This window comes from Schistosoma haematobium, chromosome 1, assembly GCF_000699445.3.
Source record: "Schistosoma haematobium chromosome 1, whole genome shotgun sequence".
NCBI lineage: Eukaryota > Metazoa > Platyhelminthes > Trematoda > Strigeidida > Schistosomatidae > Schistosoma > Schistosoma haematobium.
The window spans coordinates 11,873,362-11,893,461 of NC_067196.1; positions in this window are offsets into that span (position 1 = coordinate 11,873,362).

A 20,100-nucleotide genomic window follows, 5' to 3' on the forward strand; every position below is an offset into this window, starting at 1 on the left:
GTTTGTACAAAATGTCTTGATAAAATTTTCTTCAGATATGCCAAAATTAGGATTGAACCAATTCAGTCAAAAATATTAAAAAATGAAACCATTTATATCGTCACAAACGAAATAATTTTTTATTTCGATAGTTGAGATCATGAGTGACTTGAAACTAAAACACCATGGAAAACCTGGAAGCAGCGGACGACGGTTTCGTCCTAATGGAGGACTCCTCATCAGTGCGCGTCCACGATTGGCTTCAAAAGGTATTTCCTGGAGTCCTAGTGAGAAGCAGTAACCAATCGAGTACGACCGCGTCTGTTGTGAGATATTAGCTCACTGAGGACAATGGTGGATGTGTCACTCAATTTCATGGATTGGTTGGGGTTAGACATTAACACCATTGGATGCCGGCTCAGCGGTGTAGATGTTAAGCGTTCGCGCACAAGACTGACAGGTCGTTGGTTCAAATCTCGTGAGGCGAGATCGTGAATGCGTACTGCTGATGAATCACACAATTGGACGCAATGGCCGTCGAGTGCTTCCAGGTTTTCCATGGTGATTTAGCTTCAGTTGAATCGTGATCTCAACTATTAAAATTACTATAATATCCACAAATACCCCCCTGTGATATAAATAATTTTTGCTTCTTTGAAATTACTCAGTAAAATGGTACTTTACTGATGAACTAGGCAGATACCAAATGGTTACCTTCCTCACATCCGATATGGTTGAATTCAATTAGTCACAGTTTCACACTAAGAATTGCATCTTGAAGTTAGTCGCTAGTAAATACTTGATGATTATCCGCACCGAGTTGAATTAAAAAAGACTTCCCATCATACCTTAAAATTCGAATTTTACTCTATTTTAGAATATATCAAACTCCTGAATTTCAATAATTTCCCTTAAGTAGAAATTCGCACATCATTTAAATAAAATTGTCTTCATTCCTGAGTACTCTTACTGAAACTGAAGTTCATTCATTTTTATAGGAAATAGAGAGAGGGATGAAATAGTTCGGTAACTATGATGTTTATATACACATCATGTAAAATAGTATAACATACACATAAGTCACAGTACACAAGGGGAGGGATGAATACAAATTACGAACAAAACCATTAATACACAGTATACTATTTTTCAAGAAAATGAGCAAATGGTATACAAATTAAAATTAAATTCATCTTTTTTTTGTTACTATGCCATGATCGTTTCTTCTAGTTCCGTGTGAATTACAGTTCAATTTTAACGTTCATTGGTAGTACTATTAATAGTAGTAGAAATAGTTTTACTAGTAATTATATCACTTGAAGTATAATTTTTCGAATATTTCAGTGGTGGTGGTGGCGGGGCGTCACAGTGATAATGGGTTGGAGAAGGAGAATCATTAACATCAATAATACAGATCATGTCTATATTAGACATAAAGTGGTTATATTAAGTGTAAGTGATAGCTTACTGTGAGCGTGTGCGAACGTTGACGAAATGGTTTAGGTATTTAATCAAAGCGATCCCTAACTCACCGATTCAATTTGATTGTATATGTATATAAAGGCGAACAAATGATTTTTTGAATAATAATAATGATAATAGGAAACTTTATTCTGTGTTTTGTATATTTATTTGTTTAGTCGTCATGACTATGATACTAATCATTGAATAATTTTTATTGTTAAAAGACTTAGTAACCCTATCGGATTAAAATCAATATATGTATATTTTCCCCCACATAAGGGTTTTAAATGAGAGATTAAACAAGCATGTATCATAGTATAGAATTCGAGTGTATGTGTATATAAGACTGAATATATTTATATAGGTATGTGTGTTTGTGCATATTAGGAAGTGGGCGGAGCGAGTATTCCTCTATAGGTGGAGTATCGTTGAGAGAGGGATTTAAACGTTAGTTGTGATCAGTTATTTCCCTGTCATCAATGTGATCATCACCAAACAGGGTGGATCAAAAGACCAGATGGTGATGAAAGAGAGAAAGAGTGACATTATATTTAAATGTTTTTCATTTTCTAAAAGTAATTTATACTGAACTGCAAAACTTTCATTTGGTTGAACAATTTCACCCGTATACAGGATAAATTACATAATATAACAATAATTGTTTATTAAATATTGTTAATTTTATTGCAGTAAGGATTTCTAGCCTCAATTTTGAAATCTCGCAACAAACTGCTCTTTAGTATATATTTGAATGGTAATTATTCAAGAGAGAAATAGATTTTATACATATTTTGCAATAGTCCGTATCTGCCATTTATTTTTAGCTGTAATAGATTTTCCCTTTACTTAAATGGTGGTTAAAGATGGGAATGTTAACCAACTGGTGATGACTTAGTGGTCTAGATGTTAGATGTTTCAGGAAAGACCTGGACGTCCTAGGCTCGATCTCTGAGGGTTCCATACTAGAATGAAACAGTCATCCAGTTTCCGTAGCTTTACAGTAGTTGTTCGAATAAAATCAGCCACTGGTATGAGCTATAAAATCCAGCGATCTCCACGAATCTCCCAAACTATTAGATCGGTAGTTAAATTACTTTCCAGTTCAAATATACTGAATACATGAATACAGACAATGGATTGCATAAACTGAGGAAATATTCTAAACAAAGAATTGAGGAGAAGCTTTCCTACTCTTCGTTACAATCGCTAGGTAAGAAGTAGATGTCAAGCTAACGGGTTGGACACAAAATCGTTCGTATATCAATTACAAATAATTCACTTTCTAAAATTTAAGTCACCGTTTTGAATAGATAGGTAATATTCGTTACATATTGAACTAATTTGAAGCACTATTAGAAATCTAGTATCACTGTATAGCTATTTTATCGTAATTCAGAACTCGCTAATAGTGTGCACGTACTCATGACCACATGAGAGACTGAATCAAGAACTTTCAAATCTCACGGAAAGTATTTAAACTTTAGACTATTAGGCTAACATCCAGTCATTCTGTATACCAAAGTTTCATGTTAAAATTAAGTTGTTGAGTGTTACCTTATTGAAAATTTAAGTAAATCATTTAAAATATGCTCGGGATTAACAGTTAACAACCCTAATGTGTATCTTGGATATGATGAAAATATGATTGAGATAATAAAAAAATCACTTTATAAGTATAAACATCCCCTTGGAAATATCCATGAGACAGCTTTATAATTTTAAATTAAGGATAAAAGTATTGCAAAGGGACGAATCATTCCAAATTAAAAAATAAATGATTTCTTATCCGTCACCTCATGGAAACACCTTTACATAATGTTCAAAATGTTTGAAAATGACAGAGAAATTTCTTTATATTATATGAGAACTATGACAACGTTTAACACTCAGTGTTTTCATATTTTTTAACACAACTATCACATAACATGTGTATCAATGAGTTTTCGCTTCACTTTACTTAATTTAAGGTAATTAAGGATATTTTTCAGTTGGGGTTGTGGAGATTGTTGAGTTTTATTGGAATCATGAAGCGACAAATGTTAGACAACCAATCAAAACCTGAAAGTACTGGATGGCCGTTTTGTCCTAGTATGGGACTCTTCAACAATGCACGTCCACGACCCCTTATCCGAGAATAGAACCCAGGACATTCGGTCTCACGCGCGAACGCCTAACCTCAAGGCTATTGAGCCGGTATTCAATAGTGTTAATCATTGATCAGTTCATAAGTTCAATGAAATTCAACGATCTCGACAATCCCAAGCTAGAAATTATCATGTGAGAGGTTATTCTCGGACTTCTGGTGATAAGCCGTAACCAATGGAGTTCAACCGTTTCGAGTATGACACAGCTACCCATCAAAGACATTGGAAAGTGGTCGCGCACTATAATGGACTGATAGAGGTTAGACATCACTACTGTCGGATGCCGGCTCAATTGTCTGGAGTTGGAACGTCCGCGCAAGAGACTGAAGGTCTTGGGTTCGAGTACCAAGTGCAGGATCGTGTATATGCACTTCTGAGGAGTTCCATACCAGGGCGAAACGACCGTTCTCTATTTTCACATTTCCAGTGGTGGTTTGATGTTGGTCAATTCATGATTTCAATTTTAAAAAAACAACACTTTTCTCGGTGTCTGATTGAATCATAGATTAATTTATGGAGGGGAAGTGCTAAAAATCTATAGTTTTATCGTATACACTATAACGATAACAATGATTTATTGATAATTTTATCTATGTAACTCTGCAGTGAATTTGATAGCAAACATTTTTTAGGTCATGATGACTTCTCTATCAAATTATTTATGGATATTATAAAGACCCAGAAAGAAAGCTTTTGAGTGAATATATTACCACCCAGATTGATGAGATCACGTGGCGATACTTGTATCAACATGATGTCTGGAAAACTGACAATAATCCTTGAGAAATAATAAACTTCTCAAATCCATCAAACTCCGACAATGTTTATTGTTTCTGTTGTAAAATGTTTCCAAACTTGTAAAGACTATCAGTTCATTAACTGCAAAGTGGCTATAAAATCACTCTGTTATTTTATGAATCACTGAAACTCATTCCTACACGATACTTTTAGCAAATCAAAAATCTTTTTTCTTTAAATAACTAACAATTTTAATTTATATTACATCTTCATCGTTATATACAGTCTCCACAAATCCCCATTCTGCTAATAATCATGTGCTCACTAGTGACTAGCTTCAAGATGGATTTCATGAAGATCTAGTGACAAGCCGTAACCAATGAAGTCCAATGCATGTCGATCAAAGACAGTTATTCACTTCAGATAATGAATGAAGGATTGCGTAAGATTATGAATCGATGGAAGTTAGACATTAACACCAGATCATTGGTCATGAGATTAAGCATTCGCGCAAGACTGAAAGTCCTGGATTCGATTCTCACGTGTGAGATAGTGGATGTGCCATTCTAGGATGATACGGCCATCTTGTAATTCTACGTTTTGAATGGTAGTCTAGCTTAAATCGACTCATAAATTCAACTTATTAAAAAAAAGAAAGTTCTGTTGATTAAACTACTTATTTGTCAATGTGTTCATGTAAGTGAACTTAGTTTTAACAAATGATTACGAAATACTTAAACAATATATTGACTCTTGAAATGAATCGAACAAGTTATACATATTATGAAATATCCTTAAGTGTTTTTATACATTAGAATAATGAGAACATGTTGAAAGTAGATTTTAATTATATTGAGATTTGAATGATTGACATATGAGTAATAATTGATTATTGAATATTTCTGTAAATTTAACGTTTAATTGTACGAAAGTGTCTAACACTGATTTAAAACATTTATCTACCTATTGTGAATGGATACTACTGAGTAGTTATAATCTAGGATGAATCCATTGTCTAGTTTACTTCCTGATTAGTTATAATTCTTCGAGATTACATTGGCTCTTTAAGAAAATCTTTAAATAATTAAGATTAATAAAAGTAAAAACCGATTAAACTAATAAATTGAAATGCAAAAACAAAAAAAACAACTACTAAACAAAGTAATTTGTAACTAGTATCTTTCACCATATACTACTAATCTACAATCAAGGTAGTTCCTCTATACCTAGTTTTTTTTTCTGGTTAGCGTTTTTTTAGCGAGTTAGTTTTCTACGGGATGGGGTCGCTAACCTCATGTCCAACCCTCCTCCTTTACTCGGGTTTGGGACTGGCAGTAACTCTAGAAGAGCTACAGGTAGAGTTTTCTCTACCTAGTACATTCAAGTAATTGTTTTATTAACGAGGAAGCTAGAAGTGTGTTATAAATTATTTTTGATCGAATAATATACTCATTTGATTTAGTGTTTATTCATATTTATTTATCTCGTTTTCTTCTTTTAACCATTCTATTACTACTACTCATACTACTACTACTACTACTACTACTACACACTACTACTACTACTACTACTACTACTACTACTACTACTACTGGCCTTGATTTGTTTTACTGTCCTGAAAGAGTTTAATCCTTTTCGATTAATCAATTTGTTATGTTTCTTTTATATATATGAAAAAGGGGAAATATTGAAATGCAATAAAAATCACATTTATTATTATTATAAAAATCAATAAATTCTACGATTTTGATTTGCTCATTGATTTAAGGTAAAATATTGTTTCATTCAATGAAACTAGGGGAAATCATAATTACAATATTATAATGGAATAAATTTAATTAAATATAATGATAATGATTAAAGGAACATTGTAACAATGTCAATGTTCAACATGTTCAATAGAAAACATGATATTGTTCATTATTATTATTAATTTAAGAAAATGAAATATAAATAAGTCATTTAATCATTGAACAAACTGACAATTCTCTAGAGAATTTATAATTTGTTTTATTTAAAAAATTTTAACATCAGAAGGGGTGTTGTGTAGATATTATAGTAATTTTAATAGTTGAGATCATGAGTCAATGGAAGCTAAACCATCATGGAAAACTTGAAAGTATTGGACAGATGTTTCATTCTATTGTGGGACTCCTCAGTAGTGTACACCCACGATCCCATACACACGACTCAGACTCAAGAACTTCGGTCTCATGCACGAACTGCTAACCTCTAGATCACTGAGAGGAATTGTAGATGAGCACTACTGAGGAGTCTCATACAGGGATGAAATGGCCGTTCAGTGTTTCGAGGTTTCCAATGGTGGTCTAGATTAGATCAATTCATGAATTCAGTCAATAAAATTACTACAATCTCCCCAAATAATAATAATATTAGTATTAAAACAGTGCTAGCAAAAATGTAAGGTAAAATAAAAACTTTCATCTTTGTATTAGTATCAGTTCATTACTTGTACACCTTTTCATCTTACCATTAAAGTGTTAGCGATATCATAAATCTTCTATCTAATCATTCCCTTTTAAAAGAATGATGATGCTGTGAAAATATGTCAAATCTGCCTATTTTTCCGTGAGAGTAAAATGAATTATTATTTAGTTCCTTCTTGTACCAATGTTTATGTGTTTGAATAAATAAATAAATAAATAAATAAATGATCTTTAATAGTCGAGATCATGAGTCAATTGAAGCTAGACAACCATGGAAAACCTGAAAGCACTGAACAGCCGTTTCTTCCTATTGTGGAACTCCTCAGCAGTGCGCACCTACGATCCCACCTCGCGAGATTCGAAACCAGCACCTATCGGACTCGTGGGCGAACGCTTAACCTCTAGACCACTGAGTTGGCATTTTATTCAGTTCTACACTGAATATTAAATGTTATATTCTATTTTCTTATTGTTTTCTATTATCGTGTTTTTCTGTTACATTTTTGCACAACATAATAAAGTTTTTCAATTTATGGTTTGTATTATGGATTTATTTAATTTAAATAGCTCATGAAGACTGAGAAATATTGAGTAATCTTTTTATTCTAGTATGGAAATCCCCCCACAACTCTATCAGAGGTTCAACCAAGGAGTTTCAGATCACTGGTTAATTACTTAACCTTTCAAGCTAGTGATTGAGTATCCAGTGGTTTATATATTTAATTTCAATTAGTTCATGATATTGGGTAATCATTTTTCAATATTATCAGTAGATAGCTGTCCTTCACCTCATATAATCAAACTGTCATTTAGACATTATGGAATTCAACATTCTCATCAAACGTTCTATTATGATAAGCATCATTCTTACTGATTATTACTTTGAAATAAATATGTAGCAGTAGTATAGTTGAAGAACATCAATAGTGTATATGGATTTCAACTAGAATCTTTTTGATAATTTGGTTTAATTTTAAAAAGAGATACTATTTATATTCCAAGCTAAAATGTCTACAATAAAATTTTCATGTTGTAAATGATGGAATTCGTTTTTTGATTTCGTTAAATTGAGTGTCTTTTACTAAAGTTTGGATAGTGACTAGCAACAAGATTTAAGAATCTATTTTCATTTCTTTTGAAACTTGTTAGACAGTTGTTTCTGAATCTGAGTATTAGTCAAATATCTCTTGTTTTACTCGTCCAAAGTGTTATCCACTCTATCCAGATACCCATTGCAAAAGCGAGTGTCTACATGAACAGAGTTTCTCCGTAAATAACGCTTTGAGGGTTTGGAGCAAGAGGGGTTGGATTTGAGTTCCAGTCTGAACGTCAGTTACTTATTAGTTAGATTGAGAATAATGAGAATAATTCTATATGCTGTTACTTCCTAAATACCCGCCTAAAACTAGTAAAACAAAATAGTATGTTAGGTTTGAGGTAATTAACAAGAAATAGTACTGGTTGAGGGTTTATACCAGTTGGAACTAGCCAATAAAATGAACCTATGTTCTTGAAGTAATCATTGTTCTTTGTACTCATTTATATCAACTTTTTAATTTAGTACCACAATCAGATATGTTATCATTGATTTGTTCGAGTCATAATTGGTTGTCTATAGAGCTGAAATATTGAAACTACTTATTTACAATTTAGTAACCAATATCAACTGAGCCTGATCCCAAGTGCTGATCACTCAAAATAACATTTACCTTAAGATTGTAGACAATCAATATTAACACATACCAACTAGCGTGAAAAATCTATACAGGACTTCCCATCAAACGCTTTTATCTAGTTATCGTCTAACAAACTGTAGTTTGATTAATAGAATTCAATCATCATTAAAAATTCAAATGAAATGACCTTGATGAGTTCATACTCACCCAGTAAATAAATTTCTTCTTACTTCCCTACCAATTTGTAACCGATCATGATTATTATGAAACTTTACATACTAAATAAGAATATTAAAAATATTAATCTTATTATCGTACCGTATATTAGTGTCAAACAAACAAATAAGTATACAATTGATTGATCACTGAATAGTATCGACCGATGTCATGTCTATTTAGTTTTGTTAGTGTCAATTAATTTCTGTAAATCAAGTTGCATTATGGTCCCTAGTCTTAGTAACTAAACATTGGGTGAATTATGGAGTCAGAGATAGTCAATTGAAAGCTCTACTCAATCTAGATTTCCTTTTGATATAAATTCGTCAACAAAGCGTACCTCCAATTTTGAAGGAACTGTTAACCTCTTAGATCTACAGAAGATTAATCGCATTTCAAACAGTCAAGTGGTAATATCTCGAACTATGAATTTAGGTGATATGGATTTGAATTTTCATAACGAGGATCAGTTACCTTAAAATTACAGGCACAGGGTGACAATTTTGTTGAGCACGGTTTCCTGTCGATCATGCCCAACCAACTAAAACAGAATAAATGTTTCATATATTTATTGGGATTTTATCCCCAAATAAAACTCAGAAAACAATAATCGTTTTGGGAATAACCCATCTTTTACCAGGTATCTGACATATACAGAACTGACAACATATATATGATTCATTTTATATGAAGAATTACAAGGTAATTACCTCTTTCAAATTTTCTGTTTTCCATCTTATTACTGTTATATTATCCTAAGAACAATTTATCAGTTCATAGAAATATAACCAACGAAACTTCATTTTCAGAGAAACAGCATAACAGATCATGACTAAAAAGAAATGTCACCTATGTTTATTAACAGTAAAATTAACATTCGAAATACTGAATACAAGTTAATTTACTGTCAAGTTCAGTATCATGTTCTTTAGTTCAAACATAGTCACATGATTTTGTAAGTAACAATCCCAAGATTGGACTTGATAGTTGTGAACAAATTCAGCACTAGGTAGAAAGCTTAATACTTTTGTAATATCCCAACGAGTAGAACATTTTATTTCTGATGTTTGGTGACTTAATGTAAGTAACTTCTTCGAAGTAACCAAATAACCGAAATGGAATAAACACAAGTTTAAATGGTACTATTTAATCTACTACTATTCACACTGCTACTAGTACTATAACGAAAGAGAACTCAGGTGAAGATCAATTTATTGATACAAAATTTCACAGTTCTTTCTTAAAATGTGAAAACTATGCATTAAATACGTCATTTGTAAATTCTTCATCAATTGTCTCAAACTTCATCTTTCTTCATTACAAATACAATTACCCTCTGTTGACATTCCCGTTCTTTTCAATTCGACCTTTCCAATCATTTGCTGTCAGGCGTTCCACTTCTGATTGGTGTTACGTACTACTTATGTTTGTAGACATAAGTAATATACACCACACTAGTGTTAATTTTATTTCGGTTATTTGAGCGTTCACGTGTGAGACCTAAGGTCCTAGGTTCAAATCCTGTGTTCATGATCATGGATGCTCATAATAGGATGAAACAGTCATCCAGTGCTCCCAAGTTTTCAATAATGATCTAATACCAATCGATTCATGATCTCGGTCAAAAAGTTTATTATCATTTCACAATTATAACTACATATAGTATCAATAAAATGACTTTCAAGTTTTACAGTGAATAAACCCTCATTTAAACCTTTCGACTAAAAATATCCTGGCTTCGAATCTTGGATGAGCACTGCTGAGGAGTCCCACAATAGAACGAAACGTTCGTCTAGTGCTTCTAGGTTTCTAGCTTCAATTGACTCATGATCTCAACTATTAAAATTATTTAAAAAAATTGAATTATATTGTTTGTATTTCTGTTATTTTTGGCTATGAATTAAAGTTTGTCCTTAATATTTTATGAGTTTTATGAATAGAATTATTATTATTATTATTATTATTATCATTAACTTAAGGTGTGTTTTTGATCATGTACTTACAATTCAGTTAATTAACATCATTATCACTGTCTCATGCTATGGCCTCATGAACAAACAGTTAAGACACAAGCTAATCAATGTGTTCATTTAATACTAAGAAAAGAAAAGTATACAGTAAAGATGAAAATATAATTTTTTTCTAAAAAAAAAACAAAACAAAACAAACTTAATAAACGAAAAGTATTCATGTCCTACGTGTCTCGGTCATATTTAGATGGATTATGTAATAGTAATAATAGTAATAATAATTGTAATTATGAAGACGTATAGTTAAGTTTAATCTCTCAATCACTCGTTCATTGTCATCGATTTATGTATATAGATCAGTACATGCGTAGGTGTGTGTACAATAATAATAATCAAAAAATCTGAGTTCATTTTTTTTTCCAGAGTACTCTTCTTCACTGATACCTTACATTAGTATATATATATATACATATATACATACAAAGTGAGAAAATGGAATATTTGTACTTATTTATTCATACATACTTGAGATTAAGAAGGGTTGATTTTATGGATTTCAGCTTATATACATATATATATGTAATGTATTATCATGCCAATCGTCCAATGTACAATATTGCAAAGTAGAATTTCATGATGACCTGAATTTATTTTGTAGTGTTATTATGTTTTTGTTTTTGAGGCCATACAAAGTTGTTCAAAATTATAATTAACCGAATAATTGATTTTACAAAACACTATACTCCTTAGAACATCTATATGAATTATAAAACATTTTGAATTATTAAGAGGAAGGGTTTAAATGATCCCATTATTGAATTCTGATGAGTCTTGATTGGTGTATGTTCATTGAATTCGAATTGTCTCAATATAAATTCATTCAATTGATCAGTTCTAGATGAGACAGAAAGCTTGCCCTCAATTACACTGATTGTCACGATACATCTATTCTATAAAATAAAATAAAAACATTCTACAACATTCTAGGCCTGAACTATTTTTGTGTAACGAAGTAGGTTTTAAAAAGTAAAATATGATTTCTCTCAATGGAAATCACTTTTTAAAATGAAATATTATTTGAAAGTTTCCTGAGGATATTCTTATTGAGACCATGAATCGGTCAACTTTAGACTGACTAAAAACCTGGAAACACTGGACGGCTGGTTCGTTCTAGTATGAAACTCGTCAGAAGCCTTCATCTACGATCCTGTGAGTGGCAATCGAACCCAGGACCTTCAGTCTGGCATGTGAACGTTTCAACTCTATTAGGCTACTGAACCGGCATCCAACGATGTTAATGTCCAATTTTAATCAATCCACGACCATCCTACATTGTCTTCGGTAGGTAACTGTCTCGCACTCGACAAGGTTAAACTCTATTGGTCACGGCTTCTTATTGTAATGTCCAGTTGTTTAGTCTTAATGAACAAGATAATATTGTGTGATGTTCGTTTAAAATAGGTATTACACTCTTGAACACATTGAATTGATCGTAAACTGACATTAATTGAGAAAGTGGCTAAAAATCCAAGAGTACCACTGAAAAGCTGCTAGTGATAGGTTGGAACCGCTCAACAAAACATAATAACCATTCAGAAAGGAGCTTAACCCATAACTTCACGTCGAGCAAAAAGCTTTTAGACAACTTTACCGGATCCCATCGATTCATATTTACAGCGTCAGACAGCTCCCAGAATTGTCCAATCATCATACATTGTTATTGCTCACCTATTATTTCACTCCCTATATGGATAAACTTTACAGGTCCCTAGCAGTGTCTGAAATATACTAATTTATGTCACAGATAGACCTGGACTAAACATCAACTTAAAACCTGAAAGTACTGGGTAACTATTTCTTCCTAGAATGGAACTTCTCAGTAATACCTATCCACTACGCCATCACAGAAGATCGAGTTCAGAACATTTAACCTAATACTCAAACGCTCAACCACTTCACCATTGACTCGGAACACAATGATTTATATGCCTAGCTTCGGTTAGACTTACTATTGTCTTAGAAGGATAACTACCTCATACACTAATTTGAATAGGTAGCTAAAAATCTAATGAAATGTAGTCACCAATGGAGTTCAAACTTTTTGGAAGTGAATAAGTTACTTACTGTAGACAGTCATACTAGAGAAAACACGACTAATCAGTGTTTCTTAGTTTCCAATGAATATCTAACTTAGTTCGGGTTTTTTTGTTGATAATTATATAATTCCATTATCTTCCTAAACCTCTATACTGTTACCTATTTCTCTCTATTGATTCTATTATCTCTTATACTTTGTCATACAGTTTGACTAAATCATTTAATAATTTGCCAATTCATGTTATTTTTTTGGGGGGGAAATGTTTCCATTTTATATTCTTATGACTTTAATCTTAAACAAGATCCATTTATCTCTGTATTATTAATCGATTATATTAGATACAATCTTAATTTATTGATTAAAGATTAAATAAATCAAGTGTAAAGAATGATGATATTTTATTGCTAATTAGTTTTATATCAAGGAATTATTACTTCTTACTTTTTCGTTTCTTCATTTACAATGTTTATACTACTGATTGAAGGATTTGCTTAAAGTAACATGAACACGTTACTTTAACAATATTCAATAGAAAATTTACACTTAATTCTCCATTGAAAATTAACATCGTTTATAATATCAAGAAAAGGTGTAAACTCATTATATATGTATTGAGTCATTGGTTTTAAACTGTTCACAAATTGTTTCTGTATTTGCGATTGTTGTCAGAATGAGGGTTTATGGGTTCGAGCCCCTCATATGGGATAGTGGATGCTCATTTCTGAGGAGTCTCATACTAGAACAAAACGGCCGTCCAGTGATTTCAGGTTTTTGATGATGGTCCAGTTTAGATCAACTCATGAATTTAACTATTAAAATTTACGATTGTATTTGATAATCTTTATTGGGTCATATGCTCCGTGAGTATAACCTGTAACTAGTAATCGAATAAAAGACAACTTTTATATATTAATTAGGACATTTTAAGTGAATGTACTTACATTCTCACATTGATATTTACCTTTCATGGTGTACATTTGACAACAGGAACGGATTAAATTAAGTTACTTTTATTAACTCTGAGAAAATTTAAACTTGTAGAAATAATTTCCTAACATTTAAACAAATTTGTAGCTGTCTAGACTCGTTTTATAGACTATTTATTGAACTAGTAATTGCTGAGTTTGAGTATGTATAATTATCAAAAGTAGAATTTAAGGTAATCCAGTTGACATATGCCGAATAGGATGAAATGCTCTTTCCGGATTCTAATTGAGTTTGTCATTTGTAAAATATAGATCATTGAGTGGGAAGATAGTTGTTAAATAATTTTATATTTCTTAATTAGAGAATCTAAAGGTACTATCCAATAATAAATATATTTTTATGATAGCTCAGTGAGTAGAAAATTGTATTCCTGGTGTTTCGTAACTTCATATAAGTCACTTCTTCAGGGTAACTATCAGGTCCAAACTTGGTATTGATACCTTCACAAACAAATGACTATGTATTTTTTTAAAGTCTAAGATAATGACGGTAGCAATCAGCAAGTCATGCAACAAGGATTCTTCAACTGATACCTATATGTGCAAAGGAAATATCAGGTTATCTAGTCTCTTTACATGTTAGTTCTCTCATCACAGGATAACGTCGGTGACGTGTAACTTATTCATATTCCCGTAATAAGATTTCCCGTTACTTTATTTATTGTTATTACTATTAGTTTGTTCCTTTTGTTGTGTTCATTAATGTCAGGTCTTTACAAAAATAGAATTCTTCTTCTTACAATTTTTGATGTCTGTTCAGACAGTCTCTCAATTTCTACCTATGACTGAAAACATGATTAAATTCAAAGTTACCTAACCTCATAATGAGCATGTTTTTGTTTAACCAGTTAGTTGTGCAGTAAGTTATCTATACTTTACATCAAGGACTGACCTTAATTGAATGGCCACTGAAAACCAGGAAGCACTGAACATCTCTTTCCTCCTAGTATGTGACCTCTCAGCAGTAGGAATTCATGACTACACTGGTGTTCAGCGTGTGTTACCAGGTCGACACAGTGGTCTAAAGGTTAGGCGCTTGCCGTGAGATCTAGAAGTCATGGGTTCGATCTTCGGTTGGTTTGTAGATGGATTACTAAGACGAAACAGCTCTGTAGTGCTACTTTCCAACGGTTGCCTAATTAAGATCAGTCAGCGGTGTAAACTATAAAAGTCAACCATCTTCACAAATCCCTTATGCTAACAATTATACATAATTAAAACATATGTTCTACGAATTCCTCCTCACTAATTAAATAGTCTTGATGTATAAATGTTCTATGTTCAATTCAATATGGGTCACCATTGTATAGTTAGTAACAACTAGTTTTTCCTAGTGAATATCCAGTTAATATTAATCATTAATTCGTAAACTATCATAAATCTAAATAAAAAGATTAGTAAATTAATTTGATCCAATCATTTAATTGGCCTTAGTAACAACAATGATTCAACTTAATTTCAATTCATTTTATTATGTAAGCTGAGACACTTGTTCTAAATAAACAAATCAATAATTACCCCCCTGTAAGTTTGAGATAAAGCAATTCATTTTGAAGAGAAAACAAAAATTAAGAAACAAACAATTATCATTGGAATAGTTTGTTAGTCAGTAATAAAGTGAACAACAGCCACAATGGATTACTATTACACACACTTACAGATACACACGCACGCATGCACACACACCAGTATATCCAAACAAACGAATACATATGTACATATCTGATTATGTTAACCAGCTGTTTTAATACTGAAAAACATCTACACAGCATTTTGTTTTGTATATGTCTTATAAGTAACTAAACGGTTAGTTGTACTAAATGATAATTTATTTTTTGGTAATGGATTCTAGAATGATAATTTTATTTCAAGATATGTTTCTCCTAGATAAATGAAAGAGGAGAAACCATTTTATACTTCATCAACCTCTCTATACACATATTCACTTGATCATTTAAAGTAAATAAGAAATAGTATGTGTTTAAATATGAGATGATATAATTATTCCTTCAGGCTATTTGTTTTAGACTATTACGAATGTATGGAGAAAAAAAAAGAAGAAATCATTTCATTCTCATTTTCCTCTTCAAAATGATGAACATACCAATAAGATATTGCTTTAAGTAAATAAACATTGTCCTGATGTCGAGTAGATTGCATGATTATATTTCCAATAATAAAATACGATAGTATAATATAAGTGTACAGATTGATGAAAATTAGTTGTTAGGCCACTATTGATTGTCAATGTATTAAACACAGAGACTGGAATAATCAAACCTTTCATTTTAAGCTTTGTGTTAACAGTTAGATGATTTGAGGCAAGTTAGATTGGTTATTGCGTTGATTATAGCCTCTGTTAAATTAATATACTGCACACTGGATGATAATTTTAAATTGTAGAGTTGGGGTTCAGTCAGGTCAATATTTTAAAGTTATGTGGGCACTCGTATTCTAAGTGATCTGTTTTTTAAGACATCCTCATTAACATATAGGAGAATTGATAAGAATACGGATGCATCAAAATGACATTGGAAAATGTGTACGATCTCTTTAGCTGTCTGTCTAATTAAACCCAATTTACATCACGGACTTACCTTAGTTAAATAACCAGTGAAAACCTGGAACCACTGGACTGATAATTTATGATATTATAGGGTTCTTCAACAATACACATCTACAACCACACTAGAAATCTGACCCAAGACATCCGAGTCTCGTGATGACCACTTAACCTTAAACTGCTGAATCGGCATTGATGGGATTACATGTCTGACTGTGTCAACTCATCATTTGGAGCCACAATCTTCCGAAGTCCTCAATCGCTAAATTCTTCACAGGTAACAAGATTTTACTCTAGTGGTGACGGCTTATTACTAGAGCTAGATGAGTTACCTACCGAAATTAATCACAAGTGAGCACATGGTTATGATAGACATGGAAAATATGAGGCGATTATTAAATTTTATGGTTTAAATTAAAGACTAAGACGGAAACAATTATCTATTCTTTTCTGTTTTCCAATGGTTATCAAACTAAGACCAGTTAGTGATGTAAAGTGTAAAATCCAACAATCTTCACAGACCTATTATATACAGCTCTAATTCAATCTAAAAGAAAAGAAAATTTTAGCACTAAGTCGCAATCATTTTAAGCAGAGAAGGATCGTAGCTAGCAGTCGAATTCGAGACTCCCATTTAGTCTTATTTTTGGACTCCTTAACTCGATTTCCACATAGAATGCAACTATATCAAAACGGAATGATCAGTTACAGCCATAAATATCAATGGAAATATTCCAACAGTCTATGCATATCAATTAAAACTCACTCGAATACACAAGTTAGTGGCTAATTTGAAAAATCTATACCGTTTGAAGTAATTAGTACTGGGTTTGAGTCCTTATGTGAACATTAACTCTGGAATGCAGATACATCCAGCTGATGAGTCTTGAATATGACAAAACTCAAGTTGTGATTTCTAACACTAGCCATCATTCATCTTTGCTTAAAAATTCACATGTTGAAATTATCCTTTCAGTTATCTTATAATTATACACAAAAAATATCATTCTTTCATCATTCTCTTCCATACACAATTTCTCTCCCCTATATAAAAGAATTTAATCAGTATCGCTGCATTACAAATACTTTTCTTCTTCTTCTTCTTCTTCTTCGACTGAATGCTTCAGTATTAATACAAAAAAAAAACAGAAAAAGAAGAAAAACAATCATGCACGATCAATTAATGTCAATGAATTTCTTGAAAATAGAAAGAAGCAAATTTAGTAAACTTGATAAAAAATTCTAAATGAAGAATAGACGAGAATTTGAATATAAAGTTCACGAGAACATTCCTTTCCACTATTCAATCTACAATAGATAAAAACTGTAATTGTTTTTTTGTTTTTTGTTTTTATGAAAAGAGAATCAGTCATGTATATTGAATGATATATATATATATATGCGTGTATAGAATAACTGACGGTTGAGTAAATACACAAGAATTCTGTTACAAAGTAGATAAATTATCAGGTAATAATGATAATAATAATAATAATTTATACTTTTTCTTTTAAAAAAAACAATAACAATAATTGAGTACAATAAAGTGAGAAATAGAAAACAGGAATAACTGTTGGAATTTCTTATTGTTCTTCATAGTAAATATTCATCAATCCCAGAAGATATGAATATAAGAAAGATCTATTAAGTGTTGAACAGATGAAGATAGACGGACAGACAGACAGACAGACAGACAGAGGGATAATATTAAATAATTACTGAGCATATATATCATCAGCGTGTTCATTCATTCATTTATTTATTTAATTAGTTATGATAGAATTTATTAATTTTTTTCTTCAATATCTAACAGGAACAATGACACAATCAATCAACTAACCCTAACCGATTAAATGACCTCTGACCACAAATAATCACTTTGTTTCGCTTTCATTTATTAGCATTATGTGATTTATGGTTATCAGGATTATGCTCATTCAATGATTAATAATAATAGTGATAATAATAATTGTAATAATAATAATAATATTAATTAATATAATACCGATTATCGAATCTACATTTATTTCCCTTTCTCTTCAAATGATTTTATTCTTTTGGGAGTTATACAGAAGTAGCATAAGAGACACGTGTATACTGTATAAGTTTTGTATGTATGTATGTATGTATATATGTGTGTGTGTGCAGGAAAACATTTCCAGTTACAAGTAGACATACTCACACACAAGTACATATGAAGAAACAACATGCGAGTACTTCTTGAGAGCTTAGACTCATTCACTATTTACTAACGAATAAACGGTATTAGTGTTATATTGTTTTACATCTCAGGCATAAAGTGGTTTAATTAATATATGAGAATTCCTTAATAAAATAAGATTTTCTGTAAAAAGAAAAATATAGAAGAATAGATGTGTGTGTTGTAGGTGTACGATAAAAACAAACCAGATATCTACTTAGGTAATTACAGTTAAACTTTAAATCCTCTTTTTTTTTCAAGAAATATATACATTTATTCAAGCGAAAGTAATTACACAATGTGGTGAAATACTCGAGCGAAAGCAGGTGAGAAAAAAAGGATAAAACGTTAAAATAAACTCACTGGGATGATGATGGTAAACAAGTAGGACAATAGACATACTGAAGTTTTATGCGTGAGTGCATATATATATATATATATATATATATATATATATATATATTCGAATAGTGATTTCTTAACACTATTCATAAGGAACTTCTGTTTAAGAGGATGGAAAGGTAGGACAGAATGAATGTATGGAAAAAATGGCAGTAATATTGAAAAGGAAAAGTATGAGAACAGTTATTGTTTTTATTAATAATACACTCATGTATAGATTGATATAGTTTTAGAATTAAACTACTTATTGTGTACAAATTCATTGCCTTAGTTTTCAATCGCTCTCTATCTGTGAAGTCTAATGATCGTACCTCGGTGTCCAAATTGAATTAGGTGGAACAGGGTTCAAAACTATAACTTATAAAAAGGGTTTTTGTGGATATTATAGTAGTTTCAATGGTTGGGATCATGCGTCAATTAAAGCTAGACCACCATGCTTCCAGGTTTTCACGAAAACCCTTCTGATATGAATCAGCATATGCTCATTAGTGACTGGCTTAAAGGGGTATTTTCTGGAGTTTTAGTGAGAAGCAGTAACCAATCAAATACGAGCGGATCTGTTGTAAGATAGTAACTCACTGATGACAATGGTAGAAGTGTCACTCAATTTCGTGAATTGGTTGAACTTATACATTAACACCATCGGATACCGGCTCAGTGATCTAGATATTAAGTGTTTGCGCACGAGACTGATAGGTTGTGGGTTGGAATCTCGCGAGGTGGGATCATGGATGAGCACTGCTGAGGAGTCCGACAGTAGGACGAAATAGCCGTTGAGTACTCCCAGGTTTTCCATGATGATCTAGCTTCAGTTGACTCGATCTCAACCATTGAAATTACTATAATTTATTATCTGAAAGTCAAACACTTTAATCACATAATCATAGATTGACTCTATCATTTTAGACAAATTACTGAAATTCAGAAAGAGCTTAAAAGTCATTTTCTTCTGTCTTATTTAGATGAGTGGAAGACTAAATATCAGGTTGTACTAATTAGTCAGATTGAACTAAATCTAATAAATATATATTACCTTCGGTGTTTTGTTCCATTTTTACTCAAAATCTATCTAAAATCTTGTTTAATGTCATAGATGAGCAATGTTGTGTAGTACTTTATATCAATGAAACTATTGTTCAATGCTTTAGTTAAATCAGTTGATAAAAAATTCACTATATTCAATGGATTCATGAAAGTTCCTGATTAAAGCTTTGATC